Below are 14,116 nucleotides of genomic sequence, written 5' to 3'. Positions count from 1 at the left end.
AAAGAAAGAAAGAGTGAGAGAGAGAGAGGGAGGGAGGGAGGGAGGAAGGGAGGGAGGGAGGAAGGAGGCGGAAGGAGGGAAGGAGGGAAGGAAGGAAGAAAGGAAGAAAAAGAAGGAGATGCTCTACTCAAGCTCAAGCCATAGACTAAGTCCAGAATTATATTAAGCAGTAGCTATTAAATTAATGATTAACAAGAAAGTTGTTAGTTTGTATCTCACAATCTGCATGCAGTGCAGTAAAAAAAAAAAAAAAAAAGTTCACTCTACACCACAGATGTGCAAAGGAAACGTGGCTTCTTCATTTTCTAAAAGTGAGCTAATTTCCATTATATGCTCTACCCCACTGGGTACTTAGGGATAAGGAGAAGAAATTAAATTTACCAATTAATTTATCTCATTGCTTTTTGGTTTCAACAGCCTCTTTTGAGTTATTTCCTCTTAAGTGACAGATAGATGGTCCTCCAAAATTTTCCACATCCTGATCCCTCGAAACTACACGTGTTACATTATGTAGCAAAGGGAAATTAAGGATCCTGATGGAATTAAGGTTGCTAATCAGTTGACATTAAAATAAAGAGATTTTCCTAGATTATCTAAATGGATGAACTATGATAAAAGTATTGCTTTGGTGGGAAACTGGTGAAAGTACTAAATTCAGGTAGACCAGAAAGTCAGAGATGATATCATGAAATGTAGGATAATCTCTAAAATAATAATGTAACAATTTATTACTATGAGGCTAATAACAAGATAAATAAAATTTAAAAATTGATTAATCCAAAGAAAAGCAAAAGAAGAAACAATAGGTGGAATAACTAAAAGACAATCACAAGAGTGTTGATTTAAAGCCATTTTTATCAGTAACCACATTAAATATATTCATAAATATTCAACTCAAAGGTTTTTAGACTGAGTATAAAATCATATTAACTGTGTGCTGTTTATAAGAGACAAACTTTAAATATAAGTATAGAGACCGACTGAAAGTAAAAAAGATGAAGAAAAAATCCCCAAACACTACATTTAGAAAAAAGAAACAGATTATAATGATATGAGACAAAGAATTGAAGGGAAAAAAAATGGTAGAAAACAAACAGGGCATTTTGTGACAACAAATACATCAATTAAATAGGAAGATATGACAGTTTACATTTATATTAATCTAATATCATAATTTTATAATATTTTAGAAAAAGCTGGACATCTCCTAGAAGGATTATTTTAAGAACAAAATTAACCAATATGACCTTATCACCTTTTTATAATTACATGCAGAATATTATTTTCACAAATACTTAATTGAAAAAGATGTTGGACCATAATGCAAACACCAGCAAATTTCAAAGGACTGTAATTATACCATATATTTTATCGGACCAAAGTAGAATTAAAAAGATAAACAGTTACAAAGATAATTCAAAAGTAAAACTATAAAGATAATTTGAAAATAACAGTTATAAAGATAACTCAAAAATGTCTACATAATTGAAAGTTATGTAACATATTGTAATTAACCCATGTGTCAAAGAAGAAAACAAAATGAAAATTAGAAAATGTTTTTAGCTGCATAGTAATAAAATAAAACCTGCCAAATTTGTGAAATGCATGTAACTGTAACAGTGATTTAAAAAATATTTATAGCATTAAATGTATATATTTTTGAAACACTAAAATTTAAGCTTTTATTCTAAGAAGCTAGAAAAATAAAAACAAGTTAATCCCCATGAAAGTAAAAGAAAAAATGAATATTAACTGCAGAAATCAATGAAACAAAAAGCAGTCATAAAATAGAGTAACGCAATAAAGAAAAACAGTGGTCCTTTGAGAATAATTTAAAATAATAAATTTCTAACCAACATATGTCATGAAAACAGAGCAAGATAATATCAACATCAGTAATGAAAAAAGAGAACATGGCTACAGACACTAAAGGCATTGAAAAGGTGCATAGAGGATATTAGAAATAGCATTGCACCAGTAACTAGAAAACCTACATGAAATGGATTAATTCCGTAAAAAATACAACTTACCAAAATTGGCACACCAGAAAACAAAAAACATGAATAATCACATATTCAACCTGAATTAAGCACCTCCCTAGAAAGAAAACTCCATGACCAAATGGCTTTACTGGTAAAATTTTTCAAAAATTTAAGATAGTCACAATACCAATCTCATACCAAATCATTCAGAAACCAGAGAATGATGGAACAATTGCAAACATTTTGTGAGTCTGGCTTAACATTGATAACAAAGCCTGATAAAAATTTTACACACAAAAAATGAAAACTACAGAACAATATTTTCATAAATATCTAAGCAGAATTCCTGAACAAAAATTCGTGCATGGAATTCATGTATATATAAAAGAATAAAACATTCTGACCAAGTAGAGTTTATTCTAGGACTGAAATGTTTTCATTTTTTTAAAATCATCGGTATAATTCATCGCATTAAATAATGAAGAAGCAAAACCATGCAACCTTCCTAATAGATGCAGAAAATGTATTTGATTAACTTTAACATCTGTTCAAGATAAAAACTCTTACCAACCCAGTAAAATAAAGATACTTTCTTAGCTTATAAAAGATAGATAAATAGATAGACAGATAGATTCTTAAAAGTAAAATATTGAATATTTTTCCCCTTAGTTCAGAAACAAGACAATAATCTCCACTACTGTCACTTATGCTCAGCATTGTGCAGTTCTTAACATGTAGGAAAAGTCAAGAAAAATGATATAAATACATCAAAGTTTCATGTAAAATTGTCAATATTTGGAGATGACTTGATATCGCATAATGGAAATCCAAAACACACAAATCAATTATTAGAATTAATAAGTAAATGTATCAGAATATAAAGTCTAACTACAAAAATCAATTGTAGTTTTGTATACCAAAACCAATTAAAATATTAAAATTTTAAAATTCCCTTTTAGCAATACCATAAAAATAAAATATTAGGCAATAAATCAACAAAAAGTGCAAGACAGATTGCTGTAAAATATTACTGAAAGAAATTTTAAAGAACCTAATAAATCAAGATATGTGTCATGTTTGCAGATTCTAATTTTTTCATATTAGAATCACATCAGTTCTGTCCAATTGATCAATAAATTCTATCAAATCAAAATCAAAACCACCACACGTTTCGGTGAAAATTAATAGTTGATTCCAAAATTTATACATAAAAGCAAAAGGCTTAGAAGAGCCAAGATAATATCAAGACTTCTATATCAGATATCAAGAATTGCTATGAAATTAAACTAATTAAGACTGTATTGTATTTGTGCAAGGGCAGACCAAAAAAACAGCACAAAACAGAATAGTGTTCTAAAGCAGATCCACTCATAAACAATTATCTAATATACTATAAATATTATTTTTTCTCTTTTTTCAGAAGTTTTCCAGTGATTGTGTTAAACAATTAGATATATATGGTTTTTAACACCCTGTATAAAAATTAATTTATAGTGACTTATAGACCCAAAATTGAAAGAAAAAATAAGAAAGCTTCTATTTAAAAAACCTAGTACAGTTTTTTTATAAGCTTGGGGTAGACATATGTTTAAGAAACAGCAAAAAGTGACTAGCCATATGGTTAATAAAAGAATAATAAATTACACTGTATAAAATTAGAAAGTTATATTAATCAAAAGTCACCATTTAATAGAGTAAAAAGGCAAGTGCAAAAGATTGAGTGCATTAATGTCCCCAGTTTTTCATGCTTTTTCATGCAACTTTCAATTCCTCTTATTAAAGAGGTAGAGATTTTACTCCAACCCTTAATTTTGTATCAACTTTCTGATTTGCTTTGGCCAATGGGATGTTAACAGATGTGACAGACAGCTAAAGAAAGCTGAAAGAGCTGACCATTTCTGCTTCTGCTCTTGTTCATCTGCCATGGTTATAAGAAAATACTCAAACTTGATTTCTGGAAAATGAAGTACGTGGAGTACAGCTAAATTGCTTCAGTTTCACCAGATACGGCCATGCTAGATCAGTCAACAGGCAGCCAACCCAGACATGTCAATGAGTCCAGCTAGTAACGGTAGAGCAGCTTGTTTCCCCACCGATGACCGCAAATGCACAAGAAAGCATGAAACCATCTGAAACTTAGAGAATCTCAAGTTAAATAAGTGCTATTGCTCTATGACCCTGGATATTTTTTATTGTCTGTTTTTGACAATATTATGAACTTCTATAACAAGAAATACATTGCAAGAAGGTTCAGTCCATGCAATATATACAAAGGGGTCACATCCAAAATATATAAAGAATTCCTAAAAATAAGTAAAGAAAAAAAATGTAGGCAACCCAATTAAAAATGGGAAATAGAAATAAGCAATTCACCAAGGATATAAAAAATTTAAGCTACAATTAGATGCGACTACATAGCTTACAAAATTGCAAAAATTCAGAAGATTAACATTACTGTGAGCAGCAGTGGCCCATATGAAGCCTCTGCTGCAAAGACGCTGGCAGCAGCAGGGAGAGGCACAGCTGGGGCTGCGTGCTCGAGCAGAGCTGGTGGTAGCTGGGAACAGGTGGGAGTTTCTCCCCCTTCTAAGTTGGTGGGGTGGGAGCCCGCCCACCTGGGCATGGCTGCAGCCACCTAACCACGGCTTCAGACCTAGGGCCCAGGAAGCCCCCGTGCCCCTGCAGGCTTGGAAGTGCCTGCTCCCACTGCCTGGCATCTCCCCACTCCTGGCACCCACTCTGATATCAAGCAAATTTGTGGCCAAGCCTGGGCACTGTCATGACCCAGCCAGGCATGCACATGCTTAGGGTGGCATTGACATGCCAGCCCCCAGCCACCTAGGCCCTCTCTGGACTTTGAGCACCGAAGAGCTTGGGAAGGAGGGCGAAGTGGGGCTTTGGGCAACTTGGCAAGGGCACAGCCTGGGCATCATAAATGGCAGCAGGAAGCAGACAGGTTCCTGGACAGAAATGGGCAGATCCCCAGTAAAACCCCACCTTCAAGCCAGGGATGGCCTGAAGCCGGGGGACTAAGCTGCCAGTTCTGCAGACCAGAGTGAAAACTTAAGGTGCTTTCACCAGGCCTGCCCATGGTCACTCACGAACCAATCAACATGCACTTCCTCACCCTCTGAAGCCCATAAAAACTCTGGACTCAGCCAGACTCAGGCAAACAATGAGATGGCCTGCCTACAGATAGGAGCTACACACTCCAGGTTTCCTCTCTGTTGAGGGCTGCAGAAACATCAGGACAAACTGCCTGGGGATAGAAGCCACCCACTCCAGGTCTCCTCTCCACTGAGGGCTGCAGATACGTCAGGATGACCTGCCTGCAGATAGGAGCTACCATTTCTGGGTCTCCTCTCCATTGAGAGCTGCACTCATCAGGACAACTTGCCTGTGGAAAGGAGACAGCCACTTGGGATCTCCTGAGAGCTGTACTATTGCTCAAATAAAGCACATCTTTGCCTTGTTCACCCTCCAGTTGTCTGTGTACCTCGTTCTTCCTGGATGCAGGACAAGAACTCAGGATCCATCAAATGGCAGGACAGAAAGAGTTGTAACACAAGAAGGGCTGAAACATGCCCCTCACTTGCCATGTTACAGGTAATGAGGAGGAGAGGAGAGAGAAGAGCTGTGGCCTTTCAGGGAGCCCAGACTTAGGAGCTCCCTGAGCCAGGGCTATAACCCCCTATTTCGGGCTTTGTGGTTCCTGGTGTCTCCAAGCTTCCAGGTGCCACCATGTTCCCCGGTGCCTGCAGTGAAAGCCTCTCATGGTACACGTGGTCCAGCTGCAGCAGGGAGCCAGAGCCCATGCCAGCGCCTGAAGCTGCCCACCCCACAGCAGCTCACATGCCTAGCTGTGTGCAGTGGCTGGACTCTGCATTCACTCACTCATGTATTACTCACTTCTCTGTGCCTGGCTTGCCTGTGGCAGACATGGAATCTCGGCCAGTAGCAAAAGCCAAGCACAGCCTACTAGGCTGAGTGGGTGGAATGAGCCCAGTGGGCTCAAGCAAAATGTGGGCAAAGGTGCCACTGGCCACAGAGGTGTCCGGCTGGCAAAGCAACAACCCAGGAAGCCCATGACAATATCAAGTGTTTTCAATAAAATGAATCAATCAAGCCTCTTGTACTTTGCTAATTTGGCTATGAATTAGTACACCCACTCTTTGCCAAGATCAAAAAAATCTGTATATACACCAAATGATCCAATAATTCTACCTCAAGGTATACAGCCAAGCAAAACAGAACTGTATTTCTACCAAAAGACATGTATAGGAATATTTGGGAAATAGTCCAAAAGTGCATCAATGATAGAATGGACAAAATAATTGTGCACATAATAAAAATGGGTGAACTATTTCCACGTTAAACAATACAAACAAAATGTTGAGCCGAAGGAGTCAGTCACAAAAATATATATATATCATATGATTCCATTTATATGACACTCAAGAACAAGCATAACTCATGTATAGTGATAGAGGTCAGAATAGTGTCTGCCTTTGTTGGGGAGAAGAATATTAACTAAAAAGGAGCACAAGAGAATCTTCTGGGTTCAGGAAACCCAGATTTTATATCTGGGTGGCAGTTACACAAGTGTGTGCATGTGTGAGTTTTTATCAAGATGTACATTTAAGATTTTGACAGTCTACTGTATATATGTTACAATCTAATATAAACTTTAAAAAAATCTAGTGGAAGATGTTTCATCAAAATGAAAGAAAAAAATGCAAAAGAGGGAGACATGAGATGCCAGTGTCATGGAACTCAATATAGAAGAGAATTGAAGGAAATCACCATTTCCTTCCAAGATAAAGGGAGATTCCAGAACATTTGTACTCTAGACATGGAGAGGCGGCTTGTCCAGATGGCAGCAGTGTGACTCAACAGGTAAAGATCATGGCAGAGATGCCTCTTGCCATTGTCCTGTTTTCTTGTACTGAGGAATTAATGTCAGCTTGAACCTTGTCTTTTTATGGGTTGATGAAGAGTCTGTTTTCCTTTTTGTGACCTGTTGCCTGATCACCATCCTCAGTTCACTCCACACAAGTGTCCTGCCTTGACGTTCTCCTGAGAACTGGAATAGGCCTTTCTGAGCTACGAATAAATTATGGTACCCACTCCCTTAGTTCATATTCCTGAACAGATGATCGATACCTGGGCCGGCAGTAGCTTTTTCCAAAATGAGTAAAATAATCTCTAATGTTTTAAAGTTGCCATATATTACATGTAATAAAACACAATCCTAACTTACATAATCTTAATATTAGTCCAAAAAACTTGTCAAAAATACATATTAGATGAAGTACCATCTGTAGCAACACTACCATTCATAAGTGTATTTTGACATAAAACTTAATAAATCATGTATAATACTTTTCTCTTTTTATTTAATGTTTTCTGTGAAATAGAATGAGATTTTGAGCACATTGGTTTTTTCACAATATTTACAAGATTATACCATCTCAAGTTCTGTGTAAATGACACTTAGCAATCAAACAATGTCATAAAGGAAATAAGATAGTTATCTATACACAAAAACGTTGACAAAATCCCCTTAAAAAGCAGAGCACAGAACAGTAAGTATAATTCTGTGTACAAGTGTGCACGCACACATGCATGAATACTACATTTATAATCAGAATTTTAAAATATCTGGGAAGATACCAACCAATGTGTTAAGACTTGCTACTCCTTATTAAATGGGTTGGGAAAGGAAATGGGGACCTTTTCTCTTAACTGTATTTTTAATAACAAATATAACTACACAAAATGTTAAAAAGAAATGACACCAAGCATATGCATCATTTAGCAAAATGATGCCAAGTGTACAGATATTCAGGAACATTTGGCTCATGTTTTTCCCACATTCTTCCAGATGGTGAAGACCATGTAGACACTTCCTCAGTTAATATTTAATGAGTGTTTACATTTGTGGCATCTTTCTTCAATATGGAGTTACAGAGATTAAAGAACTTCTCCACATTACATTCATTTCTTTCTTGAAAAATTAACTGTATATTTCTGAGGTGAAAATTCAATTAAAAAATAGCAAAGTAATGCAGTAAGAAAAGCATAGGCTTGGGAGGAAGCACAGGTTTCAATCTTGGCTTTTCTGCTTTGAGATGAAATTTATTCATTTATAAAACAGAGATCAATCATCAAACCTATTTTAGAATGTTGTCACAATGATGAAATAAAGTAACATGTTAAAATATCCTCCTTGGTGTATAGCCCCCAGAAATGTACTCGATGCATGTCATCTTCCTCAGTCTCTCTGATAATATCCTAATCTAAACAGCACTTAGAATAAAATCATTTTTTGTGTAGTCCCAGCTACTCCGGAGGCTGAGACAGGAGAATTGCTTGAACCTGGGAGGTGGAGGTTGCAGTGAGCTGAGATCACACCACTGCACTTCAGCCTGGGTGACAGAGTGAGACTCTGTCTCAAAAAAAAAATGACTTTTGCTGTTTATATGATGCAGAATTTTGAAGATCAATATACCCTGGTGGTGGGGAGGTATTTTTTTAAAAACTGAGAAAACTTTAAAATTCTTTTAGCATTAAAAATACATATGAGATAAACTGGTCCCTGCTGTGAATTCTTCTAAGGCAGATATAGTTCAGGAAGCAGATGCAAATCTGGCTCTTGCATTGACAGCCTCCCACCAATCTTATGGAAAATGTGTGATTCTCAGCTGAATCGACAAGGTAGAGTTTGGCTAAAGGTTATCTTACAACTCTGAATTTTGAGAGCGATGTTAACTCTTCCGGGACTTTTTTTTAACTGTTTATCTTGGTAAGAGGTTGTTGATACTAGCATCCATCCAAGTGTCTCCATCGAAAGCCACCACCATACAATCATACGTTCTTTTTTCAAACCACCCAACTCTGGACCGCAGTGGATAAAGCTTGCAGCATTATACATAAAGTAGTTATATATGACAATTATTCAATTCAGTTCTGCTTCGCCTGCTGGGACTTGGGTTCCTACCCTTGGCAGATAGGAAAGGGGCCATGGTTGTGGCCAGCAGCGATCCAGGCTACTTGTCTGCTGTGATGAGGAATGGCAGCCCTGAACTTTCCTCTTTGTTGAACCCTTACCTTTCTTCTTCACTGGGATTTGCCTAAAACAGGACTTACTCAAGTTCATTAAAGCCTGTCTCTGTCTAGAAGACTTCTTCTCCAAAGGAGAACACAGCTGCTTTACTCTCCCTGCAATCAGAAAATTGGTGTTTGATCAGCTAAATTAACTTTTCTTTCAACTACTTCTTTCAGGAGGTATCGCTACATGAAGACTCTCAAAAAGCAAAATCTCTGCATACATAACTGGAGCCTCTCTCAGATGACTTCATGAATCACAACACAGACTTTGCTCCCTTAGGAGCTAGTGGAAACTGTATCTTTTCCTAAACCATGGTTCAAAGAATGGCCCTCAGCCTTGCCAGTGTCTTCTAAGCAAGGACACTTCAATTAATCTCAGTTCTAGTACAGTTGGAAGAAAAATACTACATTTTCAGGTGTATTGATATGCTGTCATCAGATAATGAAAACTATGTAACCAAAGATCTTTCTCTTTTTGCCTGTAATGCCAGAAAATGTGAAGCGAAATTTGTTGCACAAGTGTTATAAACTGTGCTATCTCTGCTTCCATTAGAGGGATTTTTTTTCTCTCCCATAAATGTTTCCTCTTATTCAGTGCTTTAACCTCTAATCTCTCAAGTCTTTTTGTTTTAACAGGTTGGTGGATGTATCATTAGTTTCCCATTGCTGCTCTAACAAATGTTTGCAAATGTATTGGCTTAAAACAAGCCAAATTTATCATCTTACAGTTCTGGAAGTGAGAAGTGCAAAATGAGTTTTTGTGAGTTAAAATCAAAGTGTTGGCAGGGCTGTGTTTCTTCTGGAGGCTCTAAGGAAGAATTTGTTTCCTTGCCTTTTTCACCTTCTAGAGGGCACCCACATGCCCTGGATGGTGGCCCCTTCCTCCAGATTCAAACCCAGGAGTGTTGCATCTCACAAACCATTCTTCTCTAGTTATATCTCCCTCTTATGCTGAAACCTTCCACCTCCCTCTTCTATTTTTAAGGATTTGTGATTACACTGGGTCCACTCAGATAAACTCCAATGTAATCTCAGCATATGCTTATTAGTATCCTTAATTGTATCTGCAATTCTAATTCTCCTTTGCCACATAATGCAACTTATTTCCTGGTTCTGGGGATTAGAACATGGACATCTTTGGGGGGACGTTATTCTATCTACTACAGGGGGCAAATCTTAACAAAAAAAAATTAATACTTGGCAAATGTATAAAATTTGAGTTGAATGATAATCTAGGGTCAATAACAACCAAAATCCCCTTTTGAAAGCAGTGGTCAGCATGAATGGTGAGATAATCGGACAGAAATCAGCCTGAGGAGGGGCAATGGAGGGTGAACTCAGACAGCTGGAGAGATCTAGGAGACAGACCACCAGGCACTAAGAGAAAGGACCAGGACATCAAATGCAGACAGGCCACTCTCTGGGACCTCCTCCTCTACCAGACCCAGGATTTTTGTTCTTTCTCTCTCTCTGGCCTCAATCCCAGGCCTTACTACTTGCTTGTTGTATGCTAGGATTGAGGGAATATGCATGCAAATACTAGACAAAACATCTGAGGGAGGCCTTCTCCCACAGTACTGGTGGCTGTGTAATAGATGTTCTTAATTACCAAGTGCGTAAACTGAGCGCTACGTACTTTGGCAACCTGTTTAGAGTTCTTACCCGCTTGCCAATGACACTTAACTGCTGAATCCAAATATGAAAAAACTATAGATAGATTCAAGGACCAAAATTATGGATATGCCATTGAAAATGTATGGTAGACTAGTCCAGGTGTGGTGGCTCATGTCTGTAATCCCAGCACTTTGGGAGGCTGAGGCGGGCAGATCTCAAGGTCAGCAGTTCAAGACCAACATGGTGAAACCCCATCTCTACTAAAAATACAAAAATTAGCCGGGTGTGGTGGCACATACCTGTAATCCCAGCTATTCAGGAAGGTGAGGCAGGAGAATCGCTTGAACCCAGGAGGCACAGGTTGCAGTGTGCCAAGATAGCACCATTGCACTCCAGCCTGGGTGACAGAGCGAGACACCATCTCAAAAAAAAAAAAAAAAAAGCAAAAGAAAAGAAAATGTATAGTGGACTATTAAGGGGCCTAATGACCATAAACCCCTTTTCCTTCATAGACATTTTTATTTTCTTTTGTTCCTGTAGAAATTTACTACAGATTCGGTGGCTAAAAGTAATATGCATTTATTCTCTTGCAATTCTGGTAGTTGAAAATCTAAATGCATCTTAAAGAACTAAACTTAAAGTGTTTATAGGACTGGTTCCTTCCAGAGACTTTCAGGAAGAATCTGTTTCCTTGTCTTTTCCAGCTTCTAGAGGCCACCTGCATTCTTTAGGTCTTTACGTTCTTCTCCATCTTCACACACTTCACTCCAGCCTCTGCTTCCATCATCCCATCTCCTCTGAACTTCACTCTTTTAAAGACCCTGGTGATTACACTGGGCCCTCTGTGCAATCCAGGATAATCTTCTTGTCTCAAGATTCTTAACATAATCAACATAATCACATTAGCAAAGTCTGTCTTGCTATGTAAGATCATTAAGACATGGACATCTTTGGGAGGCTACTGTTTTGTCTACCACAGTGAGGTAACCATGATTTTTAGGTTGGTGCATGGCCAGATGATATAAAGATTACATTTCACAGTCTATTTTATAGCTAGGTGTGACTATGTGACTAAGTTCTGGCCAATAAAATATAAACTGAAGTGTTCTATAAAAATGTCAGGAAGTGTGCCTTCCATCCTGATGGCTGAAATGCAGATGCAATGGCTGGAACTTCAGCAGTCATCTTGGATTAAGAGTTCACCTTTATGGTGGAAGCCATATTTAACAGAACAAGATGAAAGCAATTTCAGCGTCTTTTGGATACCAAAACAAGCCTGAAATTATCTCTCTGCTTTATGAATTCGAGAAAGAAATACCATTCTGTCTTGTTTAAATCACCACTATTTGGATTTTTCTATTACTTATAACCTGATTTAATGCTAGCACAAATATATTTTGCATTACATATTAAACTTTCATATTTCATATACACAGAGGCAATATATTTCATTAGCTCTGTGTATATAAAATATTTTTTCATAAGTAGAAGGATTTTATCATAATGACAGTTAAACCGTAAATAACTTCAAGGGGATATTTTTATAAGCAAGGAACCAAAAGGAAGTCTCTAGATAAAGTTGGATTTAGCAAAGTTAAATATAAATTAATATCATTGGTTCATTTCCTGTCACTACGTTGACCAAAGGAAAATCCCAACAAATGTATAATTTCAAAGGATTGATCTAAAAGTTAGCACCAAATATTGACCAAAGAAAAATGTCAATTCAGAAAGACTACTCTAGGAGGCTTTGCGTAGATCTTCTGTCTCCTTGATGAGATCAGCTTAATTCATCTTTTTAATTCATGTGCTTTAAGAAAAGCTAAAATTTAAAAATTTAAAAAGAAAACACAAACCGGAAGTGATCTATATTTTAATTTAATATCCTGATAGCAGGATAATAAATATATATATTGCCTGTAGCTTTTTACAGTTTATGAGCTCATAAAAAGAAATTTTTTACATTTTAGGTTAACTTAGTACACATACATTTTCAGATAGACCTTCTCAAGGCAATTATTTCTATATTCCTATGTTATACATAAACACACACACACAATCATCTCACTGAGACATGTATTGTTCCCAAATTAAGTACATGTGCATAATGAAATTCTTTCTGCTGTATATTTTTCCCAGCTCTATTCATTCTAGCTCTGTTGCATCACTGAAGGAGAACAGCTGGTTACCATCTTCTTAATAATGTTTAATTTTATAACTATGTAACATATAATATATTACGTACATGTGAATACACAGACTTCTATTACTGTAGACATAGTAATATTATTTATGGAAAATGTACTTTTGTTTCCCTATAAATAAATCATTCAAATATTACATCAACATATTAAGAAATTTTAAGGGCAGATAATAGAGGAGATAATATTTAGGAGAATGGGTAATAAAATATTATAGATAACCCATAGAATCAAACTTAGAGTAAAAGTGACCTTAAGTACAAGAAAAAAATTACGTGTTCACAGATCAATTTGTATAACCCCCGATATTTGACTGTTTCACATCTAATTAGATTATACCAGAAAAAACAGAATTTTGAACGAATAATGGACCTTACACTGACTGCCTCTGACTTGCATAGAAATGATGCTCTGAAAGCTTAACTGTAAGGTGGTTGTCAGAAATTCAGAGCATGTTTTTGTTGTTCCTCCCTAACATTGTGTCATAAAATATTTCAAGCTTTCAACAAAGTTGAAGGCATTTTACAATAAATAAGTGTATCCCACCACACCTAGCTTCTCTCACTAACATTTTATTACTGTATAATAGCTACAACATATATCTCAAAGCAATTAATTACATTTTCCTTCTCATAGCAGAATGTTGTTTTAGGTCACATAAATCGAATTAAGCTTACAAGATGCCACTAACTTACGCTAAGTTGTTTAACCTTTCCCAAGACGTGGTTTAAGTAGCGGTATTGCATCTGTGTCATCAAAAACTGAGAAAACACAGCAAATAGGAGATATAAACCACCATTGTATTAGCACCAAACGCAACCACTATAAATGCCTACAAATTTTTTTCAATATATATTTTTTAAATTTTTCTGGGTACAGAGTAGATGCATATGTTTATGGGGTATATGAGATGTTTGATACGGGTATGGAATGTGACATAAGCACATCAGGGAAAATGGTAGTAATAGCAATGGGGTAATAATGCATCCCGCAAGCATTTATTCTTTGAGTTAAGAACAATCCAATTGTAATCCTTAAGTTATTATGAAATGTAAAATTAAGTCATTATTGACTATCAAATATATATATATATCACAAGAGAAAAATTAGCTCACCTCTGCTGAACTCTAATGTTATAAGTTTCCATCTGACTTACAGTCCACTCACAAGCTATTAAAATTATGAAAGATGAATATATACATGCAAAAT

Source organism: Mandrillus leucophaeus, unplaced genomic scaffold, assembly GCF_000951045.1.
Source record: "Mandrillus leucophaeus isolate KB7577 unplaced genomic scaffold, Mleu.le_1.0 Scaffold275, whole genome shotgun sequence".
Lineage (NCBI taxonomy): Eukaryota > Metazoa > Chordata > Mammalia > Primates > Cercopithecidae > Mandrillus > Mandrillus leucophaeus.
The sequence above is the reverse complement of the archived record's forward strand: the minus strand, read 5'-3'. Positions refer to the sequence as shown.